This window comes from Rhipicephalus microplus, unplaced genomic scaffold (assembly GCF_043290135.1).
Source record: "Rhipicephalus microplus isolate Deutch F79 unplaced genomic scaffold, USDA_Rmic scaffold_209, whole genome shotgun sequence".
NCBI classification, from domain to species: domain Eukaryota; kingdom Metazoa; phylum Arthropoda; class Arachnida; order Ixodida; family Ixodidae; genus Rhipicephalus; species Rhipicephalus microplus.
This window is the reverse complement of record NW_027464780.1, coordinates 287,501-297,289: the sequence shown is the minus strand read 5'-3', so window position 1 is coordinate 297,289 and position 9,789 is coordinate 287,501. Positions and strand designations below refer to the sequence as shown.

The 9,789-nt window shown below is 59.5% G+C and overlaps 2 non-coding genes across 2 annotated transcripts; both read left to right on the top strand.

The window, feature by feature from the left end:
• Positions 1-5,782: 5,782 nt before the first annotated feature.
• On the top strand, positions 5,783-7,597 carry LOC142792275 (small subunit ribosomal RNA). Its single transcript, XR_012890803.1, has one exon. It is a non-coding gene; the product is annotated as a small subunit ribosomal RNA (ribosomal RNA).
• A 1,719-nt stretch (positions 7,598-9,316) lies between these two features.
• Positions 9,317-9,469, top strand: LOC142792262 (5.8S ribosomal RNA). The gene has a single exon (XR_012890790.1). It is a non-coding gene; the product is annotated as a 5.8S ribosomal RNA (ribosomal RNA).
• The last annotated feature ends 320 nt before the right edge of the window (positions 9,470-9,789 follow it).

Below are 9,789 nucleotides of genomic sequence, written 5' to 3'. Positions count from 1 at the left end.
TTTTCGCCGCGGCTGAAGTGGATTTTTCGGTGCCTCGACGCCCCGGTAGTCGCGGTTTTTCCGTTTCCGCACGGCCCCGGCTGACGCTGCTCGGTCACAGTCGCCTTTTGTGGTGATTGCAGACTTCTTGAGCGCGGGTGTTTTTTTTTTTTGTTGTTGTTGTTGTTTTATTACGCATTCGCTCCAGCAGACGCTGTTTAGACTTTTTGTTTCCTCTTTTATCCTGCGACGAGGTGACGAGGTTTATTCGGTGCCCCGCCGCCCCGGCTGAAGTGATTTTTCCTGTCCCGTGCCGCCCCGGCTGACGCGGTTGGGACTTCGCGTTTGTTCGGCCGCCACGGGTTTTGGCGCACTCGCTCGGTTGCTTGTTGTTGCCACTTGTTGCGAACCCAGGTTTCTTGAGCGAGCGCGGGCGTTTTTTCTTCCTTTCTTTCTTTGTTCTATGTGTTAGCGAATCGGCCTTTAATATCACACGAGGACTCACAACCAACAATTTTCAGTTTGAAGTGTAAAAAATCTGCAGGTGTTGACGTAACTGACTTGCCCCGTACCCTTGAGTACATCCATGAAGTTCTCGTAGTACTACTAAATCGCATTATTCCAAGTGGAGAAATTCCCATAAACTTGCAAACCTCTACACGAAAATCGGTGCGCGTGATAAAGTTGAAAATTATCGTCCGATATCAAATGTGCCTTCTATAACACAAATTCTAGGAAAAAAAAAAAAAAAACACTTGTTCGCCGTTTTCTGCGCCGTGACTGGCAGCACTCCGGCGAAGCGAAACGGGGTCGATTCGAGCACGATATCGGCGTCTTTCGACGTGCTCGCCGGCGACCGTCGCACGAGTACGTCGCACGAGCGCGTCTGCCGGGGCGCCGTTTGCGAAGCCGACGCAAAAGTGGGAACCGCCGCTCGGATGATCGCCGCTTTCGGCAGAGTGAGTGTTGGCACTCCGGGGAAGCGAAACAGCGTGAATGCGCCCACGAAATCGGCGTATTTTGAAGTGCCCGCCGGCGACCGTCGCACGAGTACGGTAAACCGCGTCAGCCGGGGCGTAGTTCGGGACGCCGACGAAAAAGTGGGAAGCGCAACTCGGATCTTCGCCGTTTTTGCAGGAGTGAGTGGCGGCCCTCCTGCGAGACCAAGAAGCATCGATTCGTGCACGAATTCGGCGCCTTTCGACGTGATCGCCGGCGACCGTCGCTCGAGTAGGGCAAACCGCGTCTGCCGGGGCGGGCTTCGGGACGCCGATGCGAAAGTGGGAAACGCTGCTCGGATGTTCGCCGTTTTTGGCCGAGTGAGTGCTGGCACACGGGCGAAGCCAAACGGGGCCGATTACGGCACGATATCGGCGTCTTTCGACGTGCCCGCCGGCGACCGTCGCACGAGTACGGTAAACCGCGTCAGCCCGGGCGGAGTTCGGGACGCCGATGCGAAAGTGGAGAACGCCGCTCGGATCTTCGCCGTTTTTGGAGGAGTGAGTGGCGGCACTCCGGAGAAGCCAAGGAGCGCCAATTAGCGCACGATATCGGCGTCTTTCGACGCGCTCGCCGGCGACCGTCGCACGAGTAGGGCAAACCGCGTCTGCCGGGGCGGGGTTTACGACGCCGACGCAAAAGTGGGAACCGCCGCTCGGATGTTGGCCGTTTTTGGCAGAGTGAGTGCTGGCACTCCGGCGACGCGAAAGAGCGCGAATGCGCCCACGAAAGTGGCGTATTTGGACGTGCGTGACGGCGACCGCTGCAGGAGTACGAAAAACCACGTCAGCCGGGGCGAGCGACACACGGCGGTCTGGGTGCTTATCGCTGCTATTATAGGGGCACCCCGGCAGACGCAGAAAAAAAAAAAAAAATTTTCGACCTTCTTTTTTGCTGGTCGAGCTCGGGTAACCCAGGTCGCAATGGGAGCCGCGCACGAAAGCGGCGTCGCGAGACGCGTTCGCGGTCGCTAGTCGCACGAGCTCGGCAACCGCGTCAGCCGGCGCGGAGTTCGGGATGCCGACGGCTAAGTGGGTACCGCTGCTCGGATGTTCGCCGTTTTTGGCCGAGTGAGTGCTGGCACTCCGGTGAAGCCAAGGAGCGCCAATTCGTGCACGATATCGGCGTCTTTCGACGTGCCCGCCGGCCACCGCCGCACGAGTACGGCAAACCGCGTCTGCCGGGGCGGGGTTCGCGACGCGTACGCAATAGTGGGAACCGTCGCTCGGATGTTCGTCGTCTTTGGCCGAGCGAGTGCTGGCACTCCGGCGAAGCGAAACGGGGCCGATTCGGGCACGATATCGGCGTATTTCGACGTGCTCGCCGGCGACCGTCGCACGAGTACGGCAAAGCGCGTCTGCCGGGGCGAGGTTTGCGACGCCGACGAAAAAGTGGGAAGCGCCGCTCGGATCTTCGCCGTTTTTGCAGGAGTGAGTGGCGGCCCTCCTGCGAGACCAAGAAGCATCGACTCGCGCACGATATCGGTGTCTTTCGACGTGCCCGCCGGCCACCGCCGCACGAGTACGGCAAACCGCGTATGCCGGGGCGGGGTTGGCGACGCCGACGCAAAAGTGGGAACCGCCACTAGGATGTTCGCCGTTTTTGGCAGAGTGAGTGCTGGCACTCCGGCGAAGCGAAAGAGCGCGAATGCGCCCACGAAAGTGGCGTGTTTGGACGTGCTTGACGACGACCACCGCAGGAAAACGAAAAACCACGTCAGCCGGGGCGAGCGACCCATGGCGGTCTGGGTGCTTATCGCTGCTATTATAGGGGCACCCCGGCAGACGCAAAAAAAAAAAAAAAAATTTTTTTCGACATTCTTTTTTGCTCGTCGACCTCGGGTGACCCAGGTCGCAGTGGGAGCCGCGCACGAAAGCGGCGTCGCGAGACGGCTTCGCGGTCGCTAGTCGCACGAGCTCGGCAACCGCGTCTGCCGGGGCGGAGTTCGGGACGCCGACGGCTAAGTGGGAACCGCCGCTCGGATGTTCGCCGTTTGTGGCCGAGTGAGTGCTGGCACTCCGGCGAAGCCAAACGGGGCCGATTCCGGCACGATATCGGCGTCTTTCTACGTGCTCGCCGGCGACCGTCGCACGAGTACGGCAAAGTGCGTCTGCCGGGGCGGGGTTTGCGACGCGTACGCAATAGTGAGAACCGTCGCTCGGATGTTCGTCGTCTTTCGCCGAGCCAGTGCTGGCAATCCGGCGAAGCCGAACGGAGCCGATTCGGGCACGATATCGGCGTCTTTCCACGTGCTCGCCGGCGACCGTCGCACGAGTACGGTAAACCGCGTCAGCCGGGGCGGAGTTCGGGACGCCGATGCGAAAGTGGGAAGCGCCGCTCGGATCTTCGCCGTTTTTGGAGGAGTCAGTGGCGGCACTCCGGTGAAGCCAAGGTGCGCCAATTCGCGCACGATATCGGCGTCTTTCGACGTGCCCGCCGGCCACCGTCGCACGAGTACGGCAAACCTCGTCTGCCGGGGCGGGGTTTGCGACGCCGACGCAAAAGTGGGAACCGCCGCTCGGATGTTCGCCGTTTTTGGCAGAGTGAGTGCTGGCACTCCGGCGAAGCGAAAGAGCGCGAATGCGCCCACGAAAGTGGCGTGTTTGGACGTGCTTGACGACGACCACCGCAGGAAAACGAAAAACCACGTCAGCCGGGGCGAGCGACCCATGGCGGTCTGGGTGCTTATCGCTGCTATTATAGGGGCACCCCGGCAGACGCAAAAAAAAAAAAAAATTTTTTTCGACATTCTTTTTTGCTCGTCGACCTCGGGTGACCCAGGTCGCAGTGGGAGCCGCGCACGAAAGCGGCGTCGCGAGACGGCTTCGCGGTCGCTAGTCGCACGAGCTCGGCAACCGCGTCTGCCGGGGCGGAGTTCGGGACGCCGACGGCTAAGTGGGAACCGCCGCTCGGATGTTCGCCGTTTGTGGCCGAGTGAGTGCTGGCACTCCGGCGAAGCCAAACGGGGCCGATTCCGGCACGATATCGGCGTCTTTCTACGTGCTCGCCGGCGACCGTCGCACGAGTACGGCAAAGTGCGTCTGCCGGGGCGGGGTTTGCGACGCGTACGCAATAGTGAGAACCGTCGCTCGGATGTTCGTCGTCTTTCGCCGAGCCAGTGCTGGCACTCCGGCGAAGCCGAACGGAGCCGATTCGGGCACGATATCGGCGTCTTTCCACGTGCTCGCCGGCGACCGTCGCACGAGTACGGTAAACCGCGTCAGCCGGGGCGGAGTTCGGGACGCCGATGCGAAAGTGGGAAGCGCCGCTCGGATCTTCGCCGTTTTTGGAGGAGTCAGTGGCGGCACTCCGGTGAAGCCAAGGTGCGCCAATTCGCGCACGATATCGGCGTCTTTCGACGTGCCCGCCGGCCACCGTCGCACGAGTACGGCAAACCTCGTCTGCCGGGGCGGGGTTTGCGACGCCGACGCAAAAGTGGGAACCGCCGCTCGGATGTTCGCCGTTTTTGGCAGAGTGAGTGCTGGCACTCCGGCGAAGCGAAAGAGCGTGAATGCGCCCACGAAAGTAGCGTATTTGGACGTGCTTGACGGCGACCGCCGCAGGAGTACGAAAAACCACGTCAGCCGGGGCGAGCGACCCACGGCGGTCTGGGTGCTTATCGCTGCTATTATAGGGGCACCCCGGCAGACGCAGAAAGAAAAAAAAAAATGGGGACATGGCGTGCGTCACCGTGCGGCTTCGCAGCGTTGCCGAAGTCGCCGAGCCCTTCGACTGAGCCGAACGGCGGACAGGGAACGTTGGTCGGCCGTTCTAACCTGTCGGTGCCACGCCGAGACGTCGTTAAGGAAAACCGCGTCGTGGGCCTCTACGACGCCGTCGAGTCGTTGTACGTTTGGTGTCCAGCGTGTCGGCGGCGAGTAGCGGACACGTCGTTCACGACTTCGGTCTTTCGCAGTCGACGCGAACTTGCGGAGAGTCGTGGTGCCTCACGTTTTCGGCAGAAACCGCGGCGGAATTTTCCCGTGCGTGCGCGCACGACCTCGGTGCTGTGCCGTCAGCGTAGTGTTGCACAAACTCGTGGCCTACCCAAGGTGCGGTACGTTTGCGGCCGTATCCTCGGTGGGAATTTCGTGAGTAGGGTCGCAAATTCTACGACCTCGGCGGGTTTGAGAGCGACGTAGACTTGTGGCACGCTCAACATGCCACACGTTTCGGGGCACACCCGCGGTGAAATTTTCTCGAGTACGCTCGTATTAGGGCCCAAGGAGGTCTGGGTACTTATCGCTGCTATTATGTGGGGGTTCTCGTGAGCGGCGTACGCGAAAGCGACCGGGTGTCTGATATGCGGCGGGCTTCGGCCTCGTCAAGCGTGTCCTCGGGTCTGCTCCAGGGGAATCCACGGCAGTCGTCTGCAGCCTCATCCGCTTGATGCGTTAGGGGCTGGTTGTCGGACGGTGCCGTTTTACCACGATATCGAGGTGTGTTCCGTGTCGTCCTCGGGCGATTCAGATGCGAAAGCGCCGAAGACGCGGGCGTGACCCGTCGTCTGGCGGCTTTGCAGTCTCGGCTCCGTTGCTAGTTCCGGCCGGTCCACCGACAGTGCAGCGGGCTTGGGCAACCCGCACGGCGCGACCGAGTCGATGCAACGAAAAAGAGCGAGCATGAACGTGCTTCTTGCCGCACGGCTCCCACTCGTCTTTCGGGAAGGTTGTGCCGTAGCGAGCTCGAACGCCGTCATCTCGGAGTGCAAAATAAGCGTGTTGGGGCGCCTGAAGGTGGCCTCCGCCGCACACAGACTGCGTCCGGCCCGCCGAGGGCGAGGACGGACGCGCAGTCGAACGATTACCTGGTTGATCCTGCCAGTAATCATATGCTTGTCTCAAAGATTAAGCCATGCATGTCTAAGTACATGCCGAAATAAGGCGAAACCGCGAATGGCTCATTAAATCAGTTATGGTTCCTTAGATCGTTTCTTCCTACTTGGATAACTGTGGCAATTCTAGAGCTAATACATGCAGTGAGCCTGGAGCCCTTTGGGTAACGGGTGCTTTTATTAGACCAAGATCGATCGGGTTTCGGCCCGTATTGTGTGGTGACTCTGGATAACTTTGTGCTGATCGCATGGCCACGAGCCGGCGACGTTTCTTTCAAGTGTCTGCCTTATCAACTTTCGATGGTAGGTTACTTGCTTACCATGGTTGTTACGGGTAACGGAGAATCAGGGTTCGATTCCGGAGAGGGAGCCTGAGAAACGGCTACCACATCCAAGGAAGGCAGCAGGCGCGCAAATTACCCACTCCCGGCACGGGGAGGTAGTGACGAAAAATAACAATACGGGACTCTTTTGAGGCCCCGTAATTGAAATGAGTACACTCTAAATCCTTTAACGAGGATCAATTGGAGGGCAAGTCTGGTGCCAGCAGCCGCGGTAATTCCAGCTCCAATAGCGTATACTAAAGCTGCTGCGGTTAAAAAGCTCGTAGTTGGATCTCAGTTCCAGACGAGTAGTGCATCTACCCGATGCGACGGCTCGGACTGAACATCATGCCGGTTCTTTCTTGGTGCACTTCATTGTGTGCCTCGAGATGGCCGGTGCTTTTACTTTGAAAAAATTAGAGTGCTCAACGCAGGCGAGTCGCCTGAATAAACTTGCATGGAATAATAGAACAAGACCTCGTTTCTGTTCTGTTGGTTTTTGGAATACGAGGTAATGATTAAGAGGGACGGACGGGGGCATTCGTATTGCGGCGCTAGAGGTGAAATTCTTGGACCGTCGCAAGACGAACTACTGCGAAAGCATTTGCCAAGAATGTTTTCATTGATCAAGAACGAAAGTCAGAGGTTCGAAGGCGATCAGATACCGCCCTAGTTCTGACCATAAACGATGCCAACCAGCGATCCGCCTGAGTTACTCAAATGACTCGGCGGGCAGCTTCCGGGAAACCAAAGTATTTGGGTTCCGGGGGAAGTATGGTTGCAAAGCTGAAACTTAAAGGAATTGACGGAAGGGCACCACCAGGAGTGGAGCCTGCGGCTTAATTTGACTCAACACGGGAAAACTTACCCGGCCCGGACACTGGGAGGATTGACAGATTGAGAGCTCTTTCTTGATTCGGTGGATGGTGGTGCATGGCCGTTCTTAGTTGGTGGAGCGATTTGTCTGGTTAATTCCGATAACGAACGAGACTCTAGCCTATTAAATAGGTGCGGGGTTCCCAGCACCTTACAACCTTCTTAGAGGGACAAGCGGCTCCTAGCCGCACGAAACAGAGCAATAACAGGTCTGTGATGCCCTTAGATGTCCGGGGCCGCACGCGCGCTACACTGAAGGAAGCAGCGTGTCTTTATCCCTGTCTGAAAAGACTGGGTAACCCGTGGAACTTCTTTCGTGATTGGGATAGGGGCTTGCAATTGTTCCCCTTGAACGAGGAATTCCCAGTAAGCGCGAGTCATAAGCTCGCGTTGATTACGTCCCTGCCCTTTGTACACACCGCCCGTCGCTACTACCGATTGAATGATTTAGTGAGGTCTTCGGACCGATGTCCGGCGCGGCCTTTCGGTTGCGCCGGTCTGTTGGAAAGATGACCAAACTTGATCATTTAGAGGAAGTAAAAGTCGTAACAAGGTTTCCGTAGGTGAACCTGCGGAAGGATCATTAACGGATTGTGAAGGGTGAGCGCCTCAGCTGCGTCTGCGCCCGACACTTTCTGCCGCTGACCCCGTTTGGACGCGGGGTCGGCTTTTCCCCACGGGGCTGCCTGAATGTGGAGCGGCACCCCGTGACAAATTGTTGCGCCCAGCGGACGCCAACACCGCGACCTTGGACGGTCGGCCAGGTGGCGGACGCGGGTACAAACGGCGCAACGCACTCATAGGTCGGCTTTCGACCCGCCACTGCACCGTGGCTCGAAGCGCTCGAAATGCGCGACCCGACCGCTGCGGGACCGCCTAGTACTGTAAACAGGAGCGGCGGAGCGCGAACGGCGAGTCGTGGTTACGTCGGTAGAAGGCGAGGCTGCGCGTTCCCGAAACGCCAGCCGAGTGCCCTCCCGACCGTTCGAGCGTGCAAGAACGAGACCCGACAATCGCGCGGCGACTGCCAAGTACGAGAGGAACGGCACAAGCGTCGGCGGTCGGTCAAGGAACTGGCGATGTGACGGGTCCGCTGTGCACCAGTGCATACCGTCCCGCCGTCCGCGGCAAGCGCCTCCGCGTCCTCGGGTGACGGAGGCTGCCGGTCGGTTCTTGCAGGCGAGGGATCTCGCTGGCACCGGTTCGCGTTGACGCGCGGCCGGTCATGGCACGGCGATGCGACGGCCGAGGTGCGCAGTACTCGATGGAGGAACCGCACGCTCCGATGACCGTCCCGCCCTCCGCGGCGTATGCGTACCGACCGTAATGGTTGCAGCAGCGCCGGCCGGCTTTTGAATTCGCCACACGAAACACGGTGCGAGATCGCGGTTAGGGGAGCGTCGACGTTGCCAGGCGTTTTGCTTGCTGCCGAGGGAAAGGCGGCACGGCCACGTCGCGCTCGTCGCGATTAGCGGGTCTGCGCGCTTTGGGAAGGTGCCGCAACGACTTGCCGAAAGAGGAAGCACGGAAGAACGAGGGACTTGGACGTCCCGACAATTGAACGCACTTGCGGCCAGGCCCTTGCTGGCTTCGTTCTTCCGCCTCGAGTAGGCTCGTACGCGGCTCCGGCGCCGAAAGTGGTCCTTGGCACCGACTTCGGTGGACGTGGGAAGTGCCGCGCAAGTACGGCGCGCCTGGCTCCACCTGTTGGCTAAAGTAGGCAGCCGGATCGGCATTTTGGTGTGCGGTGGCAAACCGTGGATGCGAAAAAAGCTTGTGCGATTTCGTGGAACAAAAAGCGGGGGTCCCCCTTTTTATGCGGAGGAGACCGACCCGCCCGCCGTGGTGAACCGCGACGCCACGGTAAAAACGGGAGAGGCTTGTCGATGGGACCGTGCATCCCGCGCTCCACGGAGGCCGGGAGGCGGCCGCCCGAGGAAATGTGTAGCCGTCGAGGCCCGCATCTGCGTGCACTCTTATCCAAATGGGTGTACCGCAGGCATTTTCTGGTTAGGCGGGCCAATGAGAGCGAGCACACAACGATACCTACGGGTCCGGCTTGGAGAACCGGCTTCGACGCCTCCCGAGTATTTATAGAGGGGTGGACCACGAAAGCACTCGCAAGTAGCGGAAGCGAAACGCCGTCCGAAACACACCGTTTGCTCGATTTGCGGCAGCCGAAAAAGGCGCGGCAGAGTTTTGGAGTCCAAGCGTGCGCTGAAAAGCGCCCTTCTTGGCCACTGTTTGGCCGAGTGCCAGAAACGTTTGGTTTTGACTGTACGGAATTGAACAAACACTTTTTCACGACTCTAAGCGGTGGATCACTCGGTTCTCGGGTCGATGAAGAACGCAGCCAGCTGCGAGACTTGGTGTGAATTGCAGGACACACTGAGCACTGATTCTTTGAACGCACATTGCGGCCTTGGGTCTTCCCTTGGCTTCGTCTGTCTGAGGGTCGGATCACATATCAAGAGAGCCTTCGGCGCACAAGGGAACGTGAGCCGTCGACTCGTTTTGACCGCGTCGGCAACACGGACAGCACGCTGAACACCTCACAGCGAGCGCCAACAGCGGCCACTCAAGGGCGAGACGGTGGCGACCGTCGTGCCAGAGCCCAACCGAAACGGGGGCGACCGACTGCATTGAGGATGTGGCACCTCGTTGAGACCGCCGCAGGACTTCGAGTCGGAAGGAAGCCTGCAGGGAAAGTGCGGTCGAGGTTGCGTACTCCTCTCTGCGACCGGGCGCGCAAGAGCTGCGAGAGCCACGGACGCGCAA